Source organism: Amphiprion ocellaris, chromosome 19 (assembly GCF_022539595.1).
Source record: "Amphiprion ocellaris isolate individual 3 ecotype Okinawa chromosome 19, ASM2253959v1, whole genome shotgun sequence".
NCBI lineage: Eukaryota > Metazoa > Chordata > Actinopteri > Pomacentridae > Amphiprion > Amphiprion ocellaris.
The window spans coordinates 2,866,691-2,887,371 of NC_072784.1; the positions used below are offsets into that span (position 1 = coordinate 2,866,691).

Below are 20,681 nucleotides of genomic sequence, written 5' to 3' on the forward strand. Positions count from 1 at the left end.
CAGAACAAGCTACCACTTGAGTCATGTGTCTCACTGTTGCCCAAATATCCAAAGATATAAATTTCTCTCTCTTTCTCTCACTCTTTCTCTCTCTGCCACCTCCTCCTCCTCCTCTTCACACCATCATTTCCTAAAATACCTGGCCCCTCCCATTCTGGAGAGGAGCAGGAAGTGCTGCCTGGCAACCGGGAAGCTGGCTGCCGTGGTAACGGTTCACCTGAACACCTCTTCCCTAAACAAACAGCAAGTGTGAGCGAGAAGGAGAGAGAGGGAGGCAGAGGGAGAGCAGGATGCAGAGAAGTCACAGCCGATCTCCTGTAGTGTTTGTTTATCATGTCTTTTTCTTGCTTTCTTGGCTATTTTTTTTTTGTCACACACACAAACACACAACTGTTCGACCATGACTGACTACAGCAGGGGTGTCAAACTCATTTTAGTTCAGGTTCCACATTCAGCTCAATCTGATCTTAAGTGGGCCGGACCAGTAAAATCATAACATAATAATCTACAAATAACGACAACTCTAAATGTTTCCTTTGTTTTAATGTCAAAAAGTATATTCTGAAAATGTTCACATTTAAGGAATTATCTTTTTACAAAACATTATGAATAACCTGAAATTTAAAAAAAATAATTCTATTTCAAAATCATTATGCCTATTCCATTCAAGACATTATTTTAAAGGACATGTCTAAAACATATTCCTCTACACAGGTCTGAGAATCAAAAACTTTATCCAGCAGATTCTCACCCTTAACTTCACGTCATCAAAGAGGCATCTGATGGCACTAAATTCATTCTGCTACAAAGACACAAAACCAGACATCCAGCCAGAGTCACAAAGAGCTATATTCAGCCAAAGGAACAACAAGGAGCCCTGCAGCAGATGGTCCGCTTCCACAAAATCCTGATCTCACCATCATGGAGTCAGTCTGGGATCACATAAAGAGACAGAAGACATCCAGACAGCTTAAATCCACAGAAGAACCATGGCAAGTTCAACAACCTGGCTGCCAAGTGCCTTGAAAAACTGTAAGTGTACTGAAGAGAAGTGGAGCTATTTTAAAGGCCAAGGATGCTCAAATCAAACACTGCTCTGACTTTGGCTTTTCTCTGTGGCAATATTTTCCAAAGCATTCCCACTTACATTTCCACAGCCCTGTTGATGTTCATCTGTGGTTCTGCAATTATAGAACAACAAGAACTGATCACTGTAGGAACAACCTGAATCTCTTAAATTTAAGCAAAACTGGCAAATATGTGAAGGTTTACGGCTTTTCGCTGCCTTATTATTATCATAAATTGAATTTTAAAAATGAGGACAGATCCTAAGCGGATTAGTTTTCAAATATTAAAGGATAGGTACCATATTCACACACTATTAGTACGCTTAAAGAGCTATTAGTCACTGTGTTGAATCCTTCTATCTGGTCATGCACTCATTCCTTCTGCAGAAACACAGGGAAAACGCTCCCTCATCTTTGAACAAAAGCACTCAAGTCCAGCCAAAGCTTAATTCTCCTGGCAGGCACATGCACTGCTATAGCTTTACTGTCAACCTCCATCACGAATAGGGAGCATTTAGAAGATACACTTCAGCTGGCTTTCCTCAGACTGCTGTTTTGCTTCCTATTTATTACAGCAGGGGTGTCAAAATCATTCCATTTCAGGTTCCACATTCAGCCCAATTTGATCTCAGTTGGGCTGGACTAGTAAAATCACTGCATAATAACCTCTAAATAACCACAATTCCAAATTTTTCCTTTGTTTTAGTGCAAAAAAGTACATTCTGAAAATGTTCACATTTTAGGAATTATATTTTTACAAAACGTGATGAACAAAGAAATTTCTCAAGAAAAATAAGTTCAATTTCAACAACATTATGCCTCAGTTTATCATATAGATCACAGAGGATCTATAAAGACACAAAACATTTAGTCATCTGGAACTGAATGACATAGTATTTTACTTTAAGATCAAAATGACAAAAGTCAGACAAAAAAAAACAACAAATACAACACAAAATATTGCAAAAATGAGACACAAAACCACAAAAGCGAGAAGCAAAATGACCAAAAATGAGACACACGACATGAAACAAAACAAAAAAGAGACAAAAAATTAGACAAAAAAGTTACAAAGCAGCAAAAAATGGACAAAAACAAGACAAGAAATTATACAAGTGACCCAAACGAGACAAAAAATGACAAAAACAGAAGCAAAGCGACAAAAAGTAGACAAACAACACCAGCGAGACAATAAAAAACACAAAACGACACACTAAACAGTGAACAAAGCAAAACACAAAAAGACAAAAATTAGACAAAAAACACAAACGAGACAAAAAGGAAACACAAAACAACAAAAACATGAGACAAACAAAAGCCGGACAAAAAAGGACAAAAAATAACAAAAACAAGACAAAATATTACAAAAGCGAGACATAAAATGACAAAAGAACAATGAACAATCTAGTATTTTACTTTATGATCTAAACAACTTGTCATGGTCTAGGAATTATTTTAAATTTATGGTTTTACAAATTTACAATCTGCAGTTAATGTCTTCTCTATAATTGTTACACTTTGAGGGCTGGATTGGACCCTCTGGAGGGCCGGTTTTGGCCCGCAACCTGCATGTTTGACAGTGTAGTCACAACAGTCAGGGTTCACTTCATGGCCAACAAGACCCTGAGATGTGGGTGAAAACTTCTAGGAATGACAACTGTTTCCAAGTGAGTTGAATTTCACACATAGTTCAGAGCAAGACAGAGCAGGATAGCCCTCCTATAAAATCCGGACCCTGGAGGTAAAAGTCAGCGGAATGGCCCCTGAAGCTCTTATATAACTAATGGTCTGACCCTTGGCCTTGAAGGTCAGACCTCATGTCTTTAATAAAAACCACACTGCATGATAGAGCTGCAAATCCCCCAGCACGGTCCTTCCAACCAGACTATCACCAGCTGGAACGATGCGGGGGTCATGCCCTGCACACGCATGTATTAAACTGAATACACTGTTCAAAGATGGCGTCTCGTTCATTCGGAAAGTTTCTCACTGGCACATGTGCTAAAAGGGCCTCCATATTTTTTGGGTCTTTGTTTAAAGCTACCGATGCCAGAATAAACATCTTGATGGGAGGATTTTATATCAAACCTAACGGCTTGAAGCAGCACAGAGTAGTTTATCAGCAAGTGTTGTGTTCAGTATTGTAACGCACTGGAACGAAGGACAGACAGAAAGAAAGAAAGAGCTATTAATAACTGTATCCTCCTCTCTATCCATCTACCTACTTATCTATCTAGTGTATCTGTCTAGGTGCGTGAAGGTTTAGTGCCTCGCAAAATGTCAGATCTTGACAGACTGGTTTGCTATGATTCACTGCAGCATTTAAACGACGAGAGGCATCAGCGACTAAATGTCACCTACTGAATCAACGCACTCCTCTTTGCTGTCCGAACATCTGGCTTGTTATCTCTAAAGCAAAACTTTCAAAGCACTAATTCATACCACGCAACAGTGCTGAGAGGCAACAAAATGATAATGACGATATTCCACAAATCCTACATGTTATTGATGTCAGTAAAGTAGTCTGTGATGTCAAAAAGAAGTAAGAGCACAAAACGATTATGTGACATTAGCATTTAAACCCAGCGAGTCTTAAGTGCTTTGCTGTTAGAAAGTTGCAGAACTATAAATGGAAAATGGTCTGCACTTACATAGCACCTTTCTACCTTAGTGGTCACAGGTATCTGGAATGGAATGATAAAGTATTTTACTTTTAGAAAGACAAAAAACAACAAAAACAAGACTAAATATTACAAAAAGGAGACACAAAACGACAAAAGCGAGAAACAAAATGACAAAAAATGAGACAAATGACACGAAACAAAACAAAAAAAGGGACAAAAAATTTGACCAAAAAGTTGGAGCGACAAAAAAAATGGACAAAAAATTACACGAATGACACAAACGTGACAAATAAAGACAAAAGTGTGAAACAAAACGACAATAACGATACACAAGAGACAAAAAACACAAGCGAGACAAAAAGGAAACACAAAATGACAAAAATGAGGTTTTTGAGGATGGACATTTAAGCCCATTTTCAGGAAATGGGCTTAAATACAAATTTCTCTCCTCTCTTGTGAAGGCGTTAATTGGGAGCTTGTGGTGCTAATGCTGGAGGCTGCTAAAGAAGACGGTGTGGTGACAACGAGATTAAAAGAGCATCAAACTCATCTTAACCTATGTTGAAAAATGTTATTAAGTACTCAATTGAAACAGATAAGGTCAATAAATTTAACAATACGGAAAGCGATGCATATTATTTGTATTACACAGTTTTGTTGTTGAACCTGTACAGTGACAAGTCGGTGCCTGTATAGGGTAATAATAGCATATCCGAACACTTGTGTAAGGACACAGAATGTGCCGCCGGAAATCCCCAACAACTCCTCAACCACTGGCTCCCCAAATTAGCCAACTGTCCAAGCAAATGCCAAACTAGCGGCTTCAACATGACCAGCCCACGACAGCACCCTGGAAGCCGACTGAGTTTAATGTCCAGCTGGAGAGCACAGTGCCACGGCTGCAGAGCGAACCACCATCAGGGAAGATTCTAAACAACATTCAACAGCTCTGGATGGCTCGTTTCTGAAGGCAAAGCTGGCAGAATTACAGTTTTTACCCTATTCTCAGGACTAAAACTGGGTCTTAAATTGGTACCAGAGCTAAACTGTTAACACAGTAGGTCAGGGGTGTCAAACATACGGCCTACGGGCCAAAAGCGGCCCACCAGAGGGTCCAATCCGACCCACAGGACGACTTTGTAAAGTGTAAAAATTACAAAGAAGACATAAACTGCAATTTGTAAAACTACAAATTTAAAATAATTTCTAGACCATGACAAGTTACTTTGATCATAAAGTAAAATACCAGAATGCTCATTTTTATTTTCTCATTTTGTGTCTCATTTTTGGAATATTTTGCCATGTTTTTGTTGGTTTTTTTTGTCTTTTTTTGTCCGGCTTTTACCATTTGTGTCACGTTTTTGTCATTTTGCTTCATGGTTTTGTCTTTTTTTGTAACTATTTTGTGTAATTTTTTTGTCACTTCTGTTTGTTTCGTGTTGTTTGTCTCATGTTTTGTCATTTTGTTTTTCGCTTTTGTTGTTTGTCATTTTTGTAATACTGTCTTGTTTTTGTTGTTTTTTTGTCTATTTTTGTCTGACTTTTGGTGTTTGTCTCACATTTTTGTTGTTTTGTCTCTCGTTTTTGTTGTTTTGTGTTTCCTTTTTGTCTCACTTGTGTTTTTTGTCTTATTTTTTTCATTTTTTGTTCTGCTTTATTCATTGTTTTGTGTATCGTTTTGTTTCATGCTTTTGTATTTTTTTGTCTTGTCTGTGTCATTTGTGTAATGTTTTTGTCTCATTTGTGTTGCTTGTGCATTTTTTTGCCACATTTTGTCTTTTGTTTTGTTTCGTTCGTCTCATTTTTTGTCAATTTGTTTATCGCTTTTGTCATTTTGTGTCTCATTTTTGAAATATTTTGTCTTGTTTTTGTTGTTTTTTTGTCTTTTCAAAAGTAAAATACTATATCATTCAGTTCCAGATAGCTGTGACTAAATGTTTCATGCCTTTTTTAGATAATCCGTATCTCTTAAATGTGAACATTTTCTGGTTTCTTTCCTCAATGACAGCAAATTGAATATATTTGGGACGTGGAAAAACAAGACATTTGGGGACGTCATCTTGGGCTTTGGGAAACACCGATCTCACATTTTATAGACCAGACAACTAATCGAATAACCACCATAACAAACGAACAAAGATAACCTGCTGATTCTAGTCATGTGATGTTCATTATCACAAAAAACAATTGCACGGGTATTATGTTACAACCGAAATTAAACACCGTAACTTTAGAACGCTACAACACTAGGTAAAGTTCAAACACTAGCATTTAAACACTATCAACTGTAGCTCTGCTGGCTGTGGTGTCCCTTCACTCTCCCGTTGGCACTACTTAGAAAACGTCTGCTCTGAAATGTATGATGTATCATTCAAACGCTTTCTCACGAGCGATGTGTCACCTGTGTTACCTGTGCACATTTCCTGGCTCACTGCTCTTAACACATGAGTCGACATCTGTTTGGAGGTTGCTGTTTTTTCTACACCAACGACATGTAAGATCGACAGCCAAGCACTGATGGATCCCACACACGCTGAATAAATCAACAAATCCAGCTTTAGTTCTTCATCCCTGCCAGTAAACAACAATTAAGAGGGAGTAATCGTCAAGATGCAATCTGTATAAAATAAAATGGCACATTAAGAAGCTTTAGTTATTAAAGGTGTATTAATCAAGGAATGTGAGCATAAAGAATCAATACAGAGAAGCAGCACCATCACTATGCTCTTCCTAAGAAAATCCAACCCTGGTCTTACCTGCGCTTGTGTTTTGAGTTACTGGATCATCTACGGTTAAAGAACTCGGCCTCCAGCTGTTACTACAGCACCTGCATCTGCAAATCTGTGCTCCCACTTGGGAATAGGACCGTTTTCCTCCCTCAACCAGGCTGCATCAATGCAACAAATTGAAATCCAAAACAATCTACTTTGCTTTCAGTTGTTTTCACCCTGAGATGGTTCTGTGGTTGGTTTGGAGTGAGCTTGGCGGTTTGCAGATGGATAGTCGGCAGTATCTGTCATCAAATTACTACATCTCTTGCATTAAACGGTGTGTCGTTTGATTGGTCAAAGCTACTTCCGCGTTCATATAAATATGCTACAACACATGCTGAATGTTTGCTACTAATGCAGGAACAAAAAAAAGGCGTTTCTGCATCAAGTCACGTCAGTCAGCGTATCAAAAGGTAACAGTCTAATTGCAGGATGCGTTTGTTTTTTTCACCTGCATGCCCTTTAAGTGCCTATTACTGTTAGACTGTACTTTTTGCAAATTAACAAAAACAAGTGACATATTATCAGCCTTTTACTGTACATGCCACTCATGAAAGCATGATTTCCAGGATCATATTTTCTGTGGGATGTTTTGTAATTTGCAAACATCACCTCATTCTTTAATGGCAAATAGTAAAAACTATGTGTGAGTTTCATGCAACAGACAACATGGCTGCTGAAATGCAGTTTGATAGCAGAGTAAGTGTTAAAAAGCGCAACGTTTTTAACCTGGCAGGAAACACAATCAGGAGTGCTCTGTGCAAGATTTGGTATCAATCCAATACCAAGTAAATTCAGGGGCATTATCGCCGATACTGATACCGATACTCCAGACTAACTTCTTCAGTAGTGGTTTAAAACAAAGGTTAGGAGCTGTATGTGGTCGTACACATCTGGAATGAAGATGGGGTTGCAAAAGCTTACAGGGTTTGAGAATCAGACTAATTCCTGGGTAGGTTTTCTGTAGGTCAGACAAGGAAGAATCTGGGATGCCGATGAAATCACAAAGTGAGGGATAACCTCCTTAAACAGTGTTCATTTTTGACAGTTTGGTCAATATTTGTGCAAAACTTCTGTCATTCAAACAGGAAATGCTCTTTTAAGATGCATTTTACATAATTTTTTTTGCACAGACTTATTTTTGTAATGATGAATATGAAAAATTTCCCCCCCTATGGTTACTGTCTTTGATAATAAAGCGTGACAGACATTGTCAGTTCGTCCCACCTGGTCCCACCAAACACCTCACTAGCTGAACATTTGCTTATTGACAGACACTACATTTACCGATGTTCCCTAAATGCCTCACAGTGCAGACTGCGGTAGATGCTGCTCAGACACCGCTAGGCTTTAGGTAAGTATCCACTCGATCCATTAATTTCCTGCATCCCATTCATTCTCTATGTGAAAAATGCCGGATTAGTCAGCATGCTCATGTGTCAGGGTCTAATAAGGAACCTCAATCATAGTAGAGGTGGGCGGATCGATCCAAATATCAATAATATTCATACCAGCGTTGGTATTGATATGAACGATACGCATAATGGTTCGTATTCACCGTTACAAAAGCAACTCTGTGCAAAGAATTTGATGTAAAAATGTATCTTAAAAGAGCATTTCCTATTTCAGTGACAGAAATATTGCACAAATATTGACCAAACTGTCAAAAATGAACACTGTTTAAGGAGGTTATCTCTCACTTTGTGATTTCATCGGCAACCCAGATTCTTCCTTGTCTGACCTACAGAAAACCTAACCAGGAATTAGTTTGATTCTTAAACCCATGTGGACGAGAATATACAGCACCTAACCTTTGTTATAAACCTACCAACTACTGAAAAAGTTACTCTGGAGTATCCGTATCTGTATCGGTATTGGCGACAGTGGCCCTGTATTTACTTGGTAACGGATCGATAACAAATCTTGCAGTATCGCACACCAGTAATATTTGGATCGATCTACCCACCTCTACTCTTTGGTGACACTGCAGTTGCAAGAAAAACGCTGGATTAGTCAGCGTGCTCATGTGTCAGGTTCTAATAAGGAACCTCATTCATAAATGCATGTGTAGACTGGATAACAATTACAGCAATGTTTCAAGCTTACAGGAGGACCAGTTCTGGCAGTGGTAGTACTAAGTGCTGCTAGCAGCTGTTGTGTTATTCACTGGTTGCCATTGGCGAATAACTGTTGGCTCGTAGCCATCCACTAACCATCAGTATAGAGTTAATTGCTGCCCTGTTAGCTTCAGGCTTCCACTGTAAATGGTGGCTGGTTAACTTTTGGCTGTCAGTCAGCTGGGCAGCTGCTAAGTTGACTCTCAGGGGACGGTTAAAGCAAGCAATAGGTGCAGTGTAGTTACCTGTGTGGTGGCTAGTTAGCTGTCAGGTGTCAGTTTATGTCCTTTAGCTAGCAGTAGCTCCAAACTAAACTGTCTCCAAGTTAGCCGCTACGTTAACTGTGAGGTCCAAGTGAAGGCAGCGGTGTAGCAAGGAGCGAAATGTCACCTCTTAATAAGTCTGCAGCAAAAAATAAATAAATAAAAATGAAATAAAACAGCAGTAAGTGTGTAGATATCCTGCTCGGACGGTCGCGCGCGCGCACACACACACACACACACACTCTCTCTCTCTCTCTCTCGTTCGGTACCGTGGATGTCGGCGGGTCCTGGAACGCGTATTAGCACAGAGGTCGCTTCTTCCCCCGGCTTCGGTTCTCCGCCGAGGCTCGGTGTGTGTGTTCCCCCCCAGGTGGAGCTCTTCTGCGGCTTTACTTCACACGAAAACGCGTAATTTTAACAGGCAGGACGCGTCTCACCTCCTACCGCTTTACCTCCTCCATATTTACAGTCTCTCTCTCTCTCTCTCTCTCTCCCACCAACAACAACATTATTGACGTCCTCCTCCTGCCACGTGACCAGTCTGCTGGGGCTAAAAATAGACTCAATAGGAACCAATGGAGGCAGAGAGACAGACAGGCAGCACACACAGACAGCTTAGTTTGGCGACTTTACCTGACTTTTACGTGCTTTTTTTTTTTTTATTTACTGTACTTACTTTGTACCTGAAGACAACAGATGAGGACTGCGCACTGACACTTTCAAACCGTGTTCCCACTCAGTTGTGCAACACAAGCAGCGCAGAAACAATGAGGACAAAATGTAGATGAATACATATCCCATCAGATGCTTAGTAATCGAACCATATTTTTACCTTTTTAACAAGCAAAATGTCACATTTTTGCAGCCTTTTCTGTGCTTTTTTGCAGAGCTTTTTAATAGTGTCTATATCTGTGCTTCTTATGTATTTTACAACAGGTCTGCAGAGCAATGCATCCAGCTTTGGAAAAAATAAACAACAAAAAATCTATGTTAAGCCATTTCAAAAACCTATAATGGTGTTTTAGCAACTCCTGTCACTGAGCTGTAGGTATTTTCAGACTCATAAAAGATGTTTTTACCCTGGACAAAATCAGGATGCATAGCCCATCAGATGATTAATAATCTAACAATGTTTTTGCTTTTTTTATTGACCCTTGTTGGGGTCCTTGGTGGACCCACTGCATTTTTGGGGGTTTTGTTTCAACACAGTCAAACTATTTTATGTTGAAATACTCAACAGATGTTTACTTCATCCCAATTACAAGCAATTTAAACAGCATATATGATTAATATTTACCCTTTACCTTTGTTAGATCACATTTGTTTTTTAATAAGACGTAATAAAAACAAAAAATCAATTATAATTTTTTTTTTTAAATCTACGTTCAGCCATATCAGAAACCTACGATGTGTTTTAGCAACTCCTATCGCTGATCTGTAGGTATTTTCAGACTCCTAAAAGATGTTTCACAAAATCTAGATGAGTTTTTTATATTGTTTTTATTAAGCAAAATGCCACATTTTTGCAACCTCTGCTGTCTTTTTCTTTGAGTTTCATTTCCAGTGGTTATATATGTACCTCATGTATTTTACATTAGTGCTGCAGAGCAAAGTTAAGCATCCAGTTTTGCAAAAAAGTAAAGAAAACAAAACAAAAAAAATCTTATTAAATACTTACTAATCAAACAATATTTTCTAACAATATTTTTGCTTTTTTCTTAAGCAAAAATGTGTCTCAGCTACTCCTATTTTTGTCGCTGAAAGGGTATTTTCCAAATCTTCAAAATCTAGACAAATGCATATGCCATCAGATGTTTAAAAATCTATCAAAACCTTTGCTTTATTTATTTTAAAAAAGTATTCCCAGGTTCTCTTCTGCTTTTGTCAGACCTTCAGTGTCAGTGGCTAAATCTATGCCTCTTATCTATTTTACATTACTGCTACAGAGCTAAGCATCCAGTTTTGCAAAAAAAAAACCAAAACTATACCAAGCAACCTTTGTCAAACCTGTAGACTTAGTTTCAGCCACTCCTGTCGCTGATCTGAGGGTATTTTCAGAATCCTCAAAGATGCTTGTAATGGATAATCTGGATGAACTCATATCCCATTGGATGCTGAGTTTTGGGACTGGAATCTAATAGTCGTTGACGTGTGCGTTTATTTGAACATCGGGGAGGATGCATTAAATGGAAGGTCTGGGGGTTCCATAGCTGGAAAATGTGAGAGTCAAACACTTCATTTCTAGCACCTTTATTTGCCATTTTTCATCAGTTTATGGTCAAGTAAAGGAAAACAGGAAATTCAGGCATCAATGCAGTAAGACTCCCAGACATTCTGTAATGCTTTCCGATGTTTATTTTACCAGTATATTAACAGTTTTTATTTAATATCATCCCTGCTTTACCAAACCATAATTCAAAATAAGTCCTCTGTTCTGTCATGCCTTTATTGCGGGGATATATGACTGTCGAGGCCCTCAGAGGCCTCCAAAAGCTCCAGGTTTAATGAGACAGTTGGTAACTTCATTTGGGATTTTGGGAATATATATGTCCAAAGCATAATATACAGCTAAGTGACGTGGCTTTATTGTTTGAGCTTACAGTGACAACAAGTCTAAAAGTGAGTCCCCCACCGACATCAATATCATGTTCCAAGAATCCTCATTGCTTTTGCTGTTTATCACAAACTAAGTATTCTTGGGTTTGGGAGGTTTAATGCATGAAAGAACAGTGCAAATCTATGAGCCAGGATCCAGATAGAAACCCGCAATACACATTACAAGGTCACATTAGCTTCATCACTCTGCTGTCTATTGTGATTAAACAAACAGAAAGCAGAGAAGGAGGAGAAAAGTCTGTCTGATTTATGACTTTACTGCATGCTATGTTCGTTTATATACCAGCAATAAACACATGCTGTAGAGATGAGCAGTTTACAGAGGTTTAATGTGATGTTGGAGATAAATATGTGACTTTTATGTTGGAATGTTGTATTACTTGTGCTGCTGTGATGCTGATTAACACATCTGGTCAGATTAATCAGCCAGTGAGCTCCTGTTAACCATATTACTTACGCCCACCCAACCTTCGGTGCGGTCATTTCGAGTCAAGAATAAGAAATGTTTGAAATATTTTAACTCTTACAGCTAGATTTTAACCCTCGTCAAGACGGGGCGGCAAGATTAGAGAAGCAGGGATCCACTATAATGCCACTTATGGAGGTTATTGTGCAGTTTAGTGGTATATTTTCAAAAAAATACATCAATTAAGGTAGCAGAGACTAAATGACACACAGTAAGACTTGAGCTTTAAAGGGCTCCTGCAGTTACGGGGCGGCTTGAACATTTAGCTCAGCTGGTAATCCAGTAATGGTAATCACCTCATTACTTGTTCACTAACAAAGCAGTGCAGCACACTGTAGTTTAATTCACTGTAAACCCTGTCTTAGACCTGCTTTTGTCCATTTGTACCCAAGCATCTCTGAAAAGTCCTGTCAAGCTTAAGATGTATCCACATGACAAACATGCATGTGTGGCATTATATTAGGAGCAGTTAGGGTTTGGAAGGTGGGATCGATATTTTGGCCTTTACAAAACCGGAAATATAAAAGCAGGGGTGTAAAGAATGCATTAAATTGTGTTTTTCAGCTCAGATTTCAGGTTAGAAACACCTGTTGAGGACTGGAACATCCTCTACATGGAAGCAAAGATGGCTAATGAAACACACTGCCTACTAACTGTAAAGCATAAATCAGATTTATCCCTGAAAGAAGATAAAACAACGTCAGTCTGAATTAAGGCATTCGTTTTGTAGCAACAAGCTTCTTAAATATTCCCTGCTGTGAATATTAACTTTTTAACCTTGTTAACAGGTACATATGAGGTGTTTGTGGTGTCATCTTGCAGGCTGGGGTTTCTTATTTTCCTTAACAGTCAGTTTCTGGTTGAAATGGGAATGGATGAATTACTGCAAGCAGTTTTACAGTGTTTGAGCATAGATGAGCTGGTGTGCTTAAGTTCCTGGATATATGCTGAAGAAAGCAACACTATGGACTTACATCTAAGCCATTTTAAGTCAGGAAGGGATTCTTTTCATGGAAAAAAACAAATACAAATTAATATACAACTCTGATGCATATAGATGCATTTTTAGGGGTTAAATCAACAACCAGAGAGGGCCTTTAATCTCTTATGATGAATAATGTTGTTGTATTAAGTGAGGAAAGATAGACAATTTTGTTATTGTTAGCTAACGTTTATGCTAACTAGCTGGTCCCCTTAAAACCCCTTCAACTGTCCGAAAACATTCTGAAGACAATTTATTTATTACTCCTATATCCCAGCTAAAAACACTATTAAAATAGCTTTTAAAAGTATTAATATTACAAGTCACCCTCAGATCTCCAGGCAGGCTATTCCATCATCGAGGGGCATAGTAATAAAAAGACGCTTCACCATATGTTTTGGTTCTGACTTTGGGTTCTGTTAAAAGGCCACTTCTGGAAGACCTGAGGGCTCTACTGGGTTTATACGGTAAAAGTAAGATATATAAATACAGAGGAGCAAGACCATTAAGAGCTTTATAAACCAATAAAATAATTTTAAAATCAATTCTAAAAGGCACAGGGAGCCAATGCAGACTTTAAAATCGGTGTAATGTGAGCTCTCTTTCTGGTCTTTGTCAGCATTCGAGCAGCTGAGTTTTGGAGTAATTGTAGTTGGAATGTACTCTTTTTAGGGAGACCAGAAAGAAGAGCATTGCAGTAATCAATCCTGCAGGTAATAAAAGCATGAATGAGTGTCTCTGCATTGACCTGAGAGAGACACTGGAGTACTCTGGCAATGTTCTTTAAATGATAACATGCCTTTCTTGTGACGTCTTTTATATGAGCTTCAAAATTCAGTTCTGTGTCAATTATTACACCAAGATTTTTGGTTTTTTGGCATGGGCTAAAAGAAAAGGTTTGTAGTTTGCTAGCCAGTTTCTCTCTCTGTTCCCCTGTACCAATAATTAAAACCTGAGTTTTGTCCTGGTTGAGTTGAAGAAAGTTATCTGCCATCCAGGATTTATACATTTAACCTGTGGGAGGTGTATACACATGTATGATGCATTACTGAAAGTAAAAAAAACAGTGAGGAAGGACTAGAATAGGAAAACAGAAATAGGTAAGCTAAAATAAGACTACGATAGCATAGTAGAATAGTGCATATAACCGTAACCTTGATACAAACACACTGTACACACTGTAAGGAGACAAACTTAGCTGTGATTGTGCTTCAGGGTTGAATTCAGGTCTTTTGGTTCATTCTGTATATGTATGTTTATATGCACATGGATAAATCTGTCACTGTTATCTATGTAAACCGCAGAGCCTTTGTCCTTTTGTCCTGTATTATAATGGAGAGCTTAACATGTGCGGCACAATAATGCAGAGTAAAAGGTCAGTCATCAGTGGCTTTACACTGACTGAACCAGTGTGTTTTCTGTAGGATTATAATCAAGATATCCATAATATTTTGAAGCTTATGTAACATGCAATAAAACATGCACAGGGAGACACAAAGTGTCATATTAGGCTCCAGATTTTCATGCCTTAACAACCCTACTACCAAAACCTCACAGAGCAGAAGCACAGTGGCTCCACATGGGAATAAGCCAGTGAAGATTTGTCAAAAAATATCTTTAAATATAATGCAGGCAGGTAAAATTAGCTGTGACAAGATCCAGGATGGAAGAAAAATGCAAAATCTTGCTTTCATTCACAACACAATATATATATATATATATATATATATATATATATATATACAGTATATAAGGATGCAAGAGGAGAGGAAAAGAAAGGCGATCAGGAATCATAGTTGAGGCTATAAATATCTTCACTCTTAGCACAATGTGAAAATGCAAAACAGATACATGCGGAGGAGGAGAAGGGAATAGAAAAAAAAGGTTGGGGAAAAACGAGGGTGGAAGAAGGCATGGGAACGTGACAAGGCAGCGAGGTTGGAGGAAAAGATGGAGGAAGGACAGACAGAAATAAAGGGAGAGAGAGAGATGGGGCTAGAAAAGAAAAAAGAAGTTCTGGGGAAAGATGGGGGAAAGGAGATGGTAGAGAAACAGGAAAAAGAGGAGAGGAGAGGAGAAATCTGCATGAAGAGCGAGAAAAGAAGAAGAAGAGAAAGCAGTGGGTGCAATGAAAGGACGGAGAGATTGAGAGACAGAAATAGAGAAATAAAGAGCTATTCTGGTAATGATGTTGTTGCCATGGAGACGCTATCCTCGGTCAGACTACTCCACAGGTGCCTCGTGGGTATTTTTAAAGGACTGCGCTGATTGGTGTGGGTCTTTAGAATGAAAGGCCATTGATTGGTTGACACAGGTGAAGGTCAAAGGTCGTCCCATCCCTTTCATTACCCTCCTAATGCTTTCCCATCTACTCCTCCTCCTCCTCCTTTTCTTCCTCCTTACAGCGCTTCTCTGTCTCTGAACAGTCATGACATGGATTTGAATAGAGCTAAAAATAACATACTGTATACTGTCTAATGTAAAATACAGGTTAAAAATAATAAACTGAGCTCTGTTTGATACAAAGCCCTGAGCCAGAGATCTCTGTGTACATTAATGTGGATTTAATCAGTGATTTTATATCAACATCGGATCAGACTTGTACTGTATGTTTATTTTTTTTTTCTTTTTGCTGCCATTGGCAAGGCTGGATTACCAACTGGATAAAGCAAGCGACTGCACAGGGACCCCACACAACAGCATGTCTAAGTGCTGCAAGCCACCATAGTTTGTGGTCATAAAACTAATTATTGTTTTTAATATCTGTGCACCACTAAGCCGATCTGAAATTAAAATGATGCAACTACAGTCTACGTTATTAACTAATCTAATGGGCACCACTGACATAAGAGATGATAGGTTATTATTATCATTATTATTATTATTATTATTATTATTATTATTATTATAGAGAGAAATGAGTTTTCAGGGTACTAATCATCAACCAGGGAGGAACTTTAAAGTAGTGTAGATGTGACACCTTTTAATGTTTTAGTTTAAATGTATAAAAATTTAATTTATAATAATAATAATAATTATTATTATTATTCTAGTGCGTTATTCCGGCTCTGGTAGCTGTTTTTAAATCTACTATGTGCTGTTTGCCTTAACATTAAACTGCAGGCAGACTTAGCAGCCAATATAATTTAGCAGCTGATAAGGTAAAGATTTGTCTTTGGAGTTAACAGAGACCAAAAGGAGAGCTAAAAGGAGATACTAGCTGTAAACAAGAAACGGTATACTATGGGATTCGAACAGTTTGAGGTGATTGTGCTTATAAGGTAAAAACATTCCAAACCTGAAGAGAAATTTAAGTTTAATGTGCCTTGTCAGCAATCAAGTTAGTGGAGACCAAATATAGAGCTAAAATTAGATCATTCCATGTCAGACAACATTTATGTGTGCCGACAAAATGTTTCCAAGAATCCTGCAATCATTTCACTTTTTTTATTTTTGGCCACTTTGGTTTGAGAAAACCGCAACTTTTTATTTATATTTTCATTTGTATGATTTCAACAAGCTAGTTTCAACATGCTAGCTGCTTCATTCCTTTTCTAGTATTTGTGCTAAGCTAAGCTAACAGGCTGCAAGCAGTAGCCTATCTAATTTAGCATACAGGCATCAAATATAGAGCTAAAATTAGATCATTTTAAAATTATTCGATCTTTTATTTATTTAAGATAATTAATTCAAAAAGCTAGCTTCAACAGGCCAACTGTTTCATCATTTTTCCAGTATTAGTGCTAAGCTAAGCTAACAGGCTGCAAACAGTGGCTAATTTAGCGTACAGGCATCAAAATGGTATCAGTCTCCTCATCTGGGCCAGAAAGCCACCATCAAATTCAGCATGAAATTAAAAAAGACAGTTTTACTTTTTTGCTCATTGGGGAAATCAGTGTTTCTTTAATTGTGACCTCATACTGCACCAGTGGGTGGGTGTAAAAAATCTCAGACTAATAGAAGTGTGACAGGTTCAAGCCCACACAGGTGGAAATGTGTCCAGTCACACTGAAGGAGGGCCAGAGAGGCTTTATTATTACGCTGAAAAAAGAGGTGCGAAAAATGGGCCCACTGGTGTCGTTAAAAGTTATAAGACGGTAAAAGATGAAGAGGGAGAGAGAGTGATGAGAAAAACAATGCTGGGTATGTAACACACACACACACACACACACACACACACACACACACACACACACACACACACACACACACACACACACACACACACACACACACACACACACACACACACAGAGCAAAAGGAGCAGTGGTGAGTCAGCCCTCCTGTGAGTCACAGGAGAAATCAGAAATGTCAGACAGAAAAAGAGCACACACACACACACACACACTTAGAGCAAACACACACACACACACACTTAGAGCAAAAACACACAGCAAACACACACACACGGCTGCAGCCACCAGTTTCTGACATTAATGAAGATAGCCTTGACAACTGTTCTCTTTCCACCTTCTAAAAAAGTAAAAGTGGAAGGCTTGACGCACGCAGAGAAACTGAAGAAACACGTAAGCATCCATTCCCCCTGAACGCCCTTTTACCAAATATTCCTCTTTTATATCACAACGCAGCTGCACACTTCAAGAACTGAACAATGTGACAGTGTTTGGATCATGCAGGTCACCGAGGAAGTAATCTCTTGGGTACATTTCCATCTTCTGCTGTCCTCCAGTGAGTCCTCAGACCACAGGGTGAACACCAGTGATCCTGCTGCTCCAGTCAATGCCCGGCTGAAATATCCAGGACTGCAGCGCCCTCAAGAGGAGAACAAGGCCTGGTGCACTGATGCCAACAGAAGGCAACTGCTGGATTAACTTAATTGACCTTTTTGAAAGTTTGAAAATGTGGGAAAAAATATATATTTTCACAGTGAAACTTCTGATGTCCACATTTTCAACATTTTTGGGAAATCTTTGAACATTTTTTGGTTGAAAAAAGAAATGTTAAAAATGTTTCTTTAAAAACATTCACATAAAAATCAACCAAAATCCAGTGAATTTCACTGGATTTTGGTTGATTTTTATGTGAATGTTTTTAAAGAAAATATTAGAAATTTTACTGATATATATGGAATCACTTTAGATATTTTTAGGATTTTTTGGGGAGATTTTTACTAATTTTTTGAAAATATTTACAAGAATTTTTTTAAAAATAAAACTTTTAATGGAAACTTTTAAGAAATTATTGGAATTTTCTTCCTGAAGGTTTTGCAAATTTTCTGAGATTTGGGGATTTTTTTTGCTGAATTTTTGGATATTTTTCAGACAAGGAAGATGACAGTGCACTTTCTGGACAAACTCATTTTCCTCTATTAGTCAAGAATGCAGTAATCTAAGTCTTAATTGCAAGAGCAGGTGGTAGAAAATGCTTCCCAGTAAAAACAAAAAAGCAAATAAAAGACATGAGAATGAGGAACAAATGTGCAAAAAAAACCAACCCTGCAGCATAACATCCTAAATATTAAACAAAAGCCAGTGTAAGTAAGTTCATTTTGAGCCTGGTTAAGGAGCAACAACCAAACCCAGATCAGAAAACTTCCTACTGGTGATATACATGAGGCTGCAGGTGCTCTTCAACCATGCAATAAACAGTAGTCGACTATATAAGCAGGGTAGTGATATTTACAGCTAAACATGTTTTTTGTTGTTGTTGTTTGTTTTTCAGGGTCTGAGCTTCAACAGATTAAATAAATAAATGATCATTTTGAAATAAATAATGGATAGTGCATTAAAGTGCCAAGTCTGAGCTTTAATGTGAGTCAGTTTACATCAATATAGAAAGAACTGTGTGCGTCATTTTAACCCGTAGCGCCCAAATTGCAAAAAGGAAAGAGAGGAGAATAATAATGAGAATTTTGAAAGCAAAAATCTTTCAAAAGAGGAATTTTATGACGAAATCAACCGTTGCAGATGCAGCTGGTAGATTAAGGAGTGCAATTCTCATGGATGAGTAATAAACTATGTATATGGTGAAGAAAATACGCCTTACGACTTAACAAAAAGTTCTCCAGGGTGAAGGTGAGCAGGTTTTCCTTGTCAAGGGAAGACTTCAAGACCAGAAATACACAAACACATGGTAACAGATATTAACAGAAAATCCAGGTTGAAATTTAAAGACTGTAGGTAGAAAGAGTTGAGAAAAAGGAACAGCTTGTAAACCAAAACACTGCCTCATCCATCAAACCTGGTCTGTTCTCTCCTGGGCTCTCATGGCTGCCAGTGGAAGTGGCACACTGGCATTTACTGATGATTTGACCGGTGGCAGAAGCAACAGGATGACTGCAGAAGCACACAGGAACTCACATCCAGACACATTACAACTGATTTAGCAGGACAGTGAACCTAAACGACCAACAAAAGCAGCCAAAGAGCTGCACAATCCAACTGGAGCCTGAAGGTCTGTCTGCAGTAAAGGATGGAAAAACACTGTATCATAGATAGATAGATAGATAGATAGATAGATAGATAGATAGATAGATAGATAGATAGATAGATAGATAGATAGATAGATAGATAGATAGATAGATAGATAGATAGATAGATAGATAGATAGATAGATAGATAGATAGATAGATAGATAGATAGATAGATAGATAGATAGATACCTTATTAATCCCAAGGCAAATTCAAATTTCATGTTGATGCATTATCCCTTATTATATTTCTATGTTAAAAGCACAGTGCAAAGAACAGGAAATGTCAAACAGTCCAAACACTTAGGGTCTATTTGCATACTTGCATTATCTAAATACTCAAATACATCTACTGCATGGACATACATGAAGAGGGCAAAATATTGGGAACATTTCTAGATGTAATGCAGCACACTTCACCTCAATAATAAATATAAATATCACGGCTGTTGCATTAGATTGCATTACATTTCACATACGTTCCTAACAAAATAGTGTATGTAATTTAATTACTTTTATTTCACGTGCAATGACTCTTCTATAAATACTGTGAAATGAGCAACAGCCACTGACACAAACCTTCCTCCTGATAGAACAGCGTTTATTTTGAGTGCAAGGAAACACTGCCTGGATATTTAACTTACAATAATTGTAATAGTTGTTTTGCAAACTCCAGAAGTGTATGAAACAGCTCATGGAGTGCTGTGTTCTGTGTGAAAAGCTGAATAACTATCGATTGTGGGCTACCCACGGTGCAGCTTGTGCGTAAAATTACGCACGGTGCATCACGGAAGTGGAGGCAGCAAACAAATGGCACATATTCCTGTTACTGACGACTCTGCGTATCCAACTCAAACGTGACTTCTTATTGTTTATAGATAATCGAACTGGCATGGTTTGGAGCTTTTTGAATTTGGAGAAGGCTGTGGCTGTGCGTAAAAACGCTTGCCAAGCGATTAAAAAACACCACCGTGAGTGCAATTTATCCGCAGCATTAAAGTAAGAATGATGCCAGCGGTGGTCGCCCTAATTAAGTAGCTGATTGTTTTGATTTGATTCTTTCTCCACTAATGAGCAGCTACGATTCAAAGACAGACGCTCCTTCTCCTCCTCCACCTCTCCATCCCTCTACTAAAGCGTTGTCAAGGCAACAAACCATTACACCGGGGCTGTTAGTCATCAATCCACGCAATCTCCCCCCTCCATTCTGCTCTGTCCTGACGTTGTCGTGACGTTGCACTCAAATCCAGTGGCTCCTCTTTTTTTTCTTTTTTTTTAAAAAAAATAATCCTCACTGTGTTTTAAAGTATCTATGGTTTTACTACATATGTGGGTTTTAAAGCT

At 38.3% G+C, this 20,681-nt stretch overlaps 1 protein-coding gene across 1 annotated transcript in view; it reads right to left on the reverse strand.

Moving 5' to 3' along the window:
- hdac5 (histone deacetylase 5) overlaps positions 1 to 9,326 on the reverse strand; it is a 69,142-nt gene extending 59,816 nt beyond the window's left edge. The window contains exon 1 of the mRNA XM_055005387.1: positions 9,112 to 9,326. The gene's annotated coding sequence lies outside the window, so the exon portion shown is untranslated. The remainder of the gene's footprint in view (positions 1 to 9,111) is intronic.
- Between the last annotated feature and the right edge of the window lie 11,355 nt (positions 9,327 to 20,681).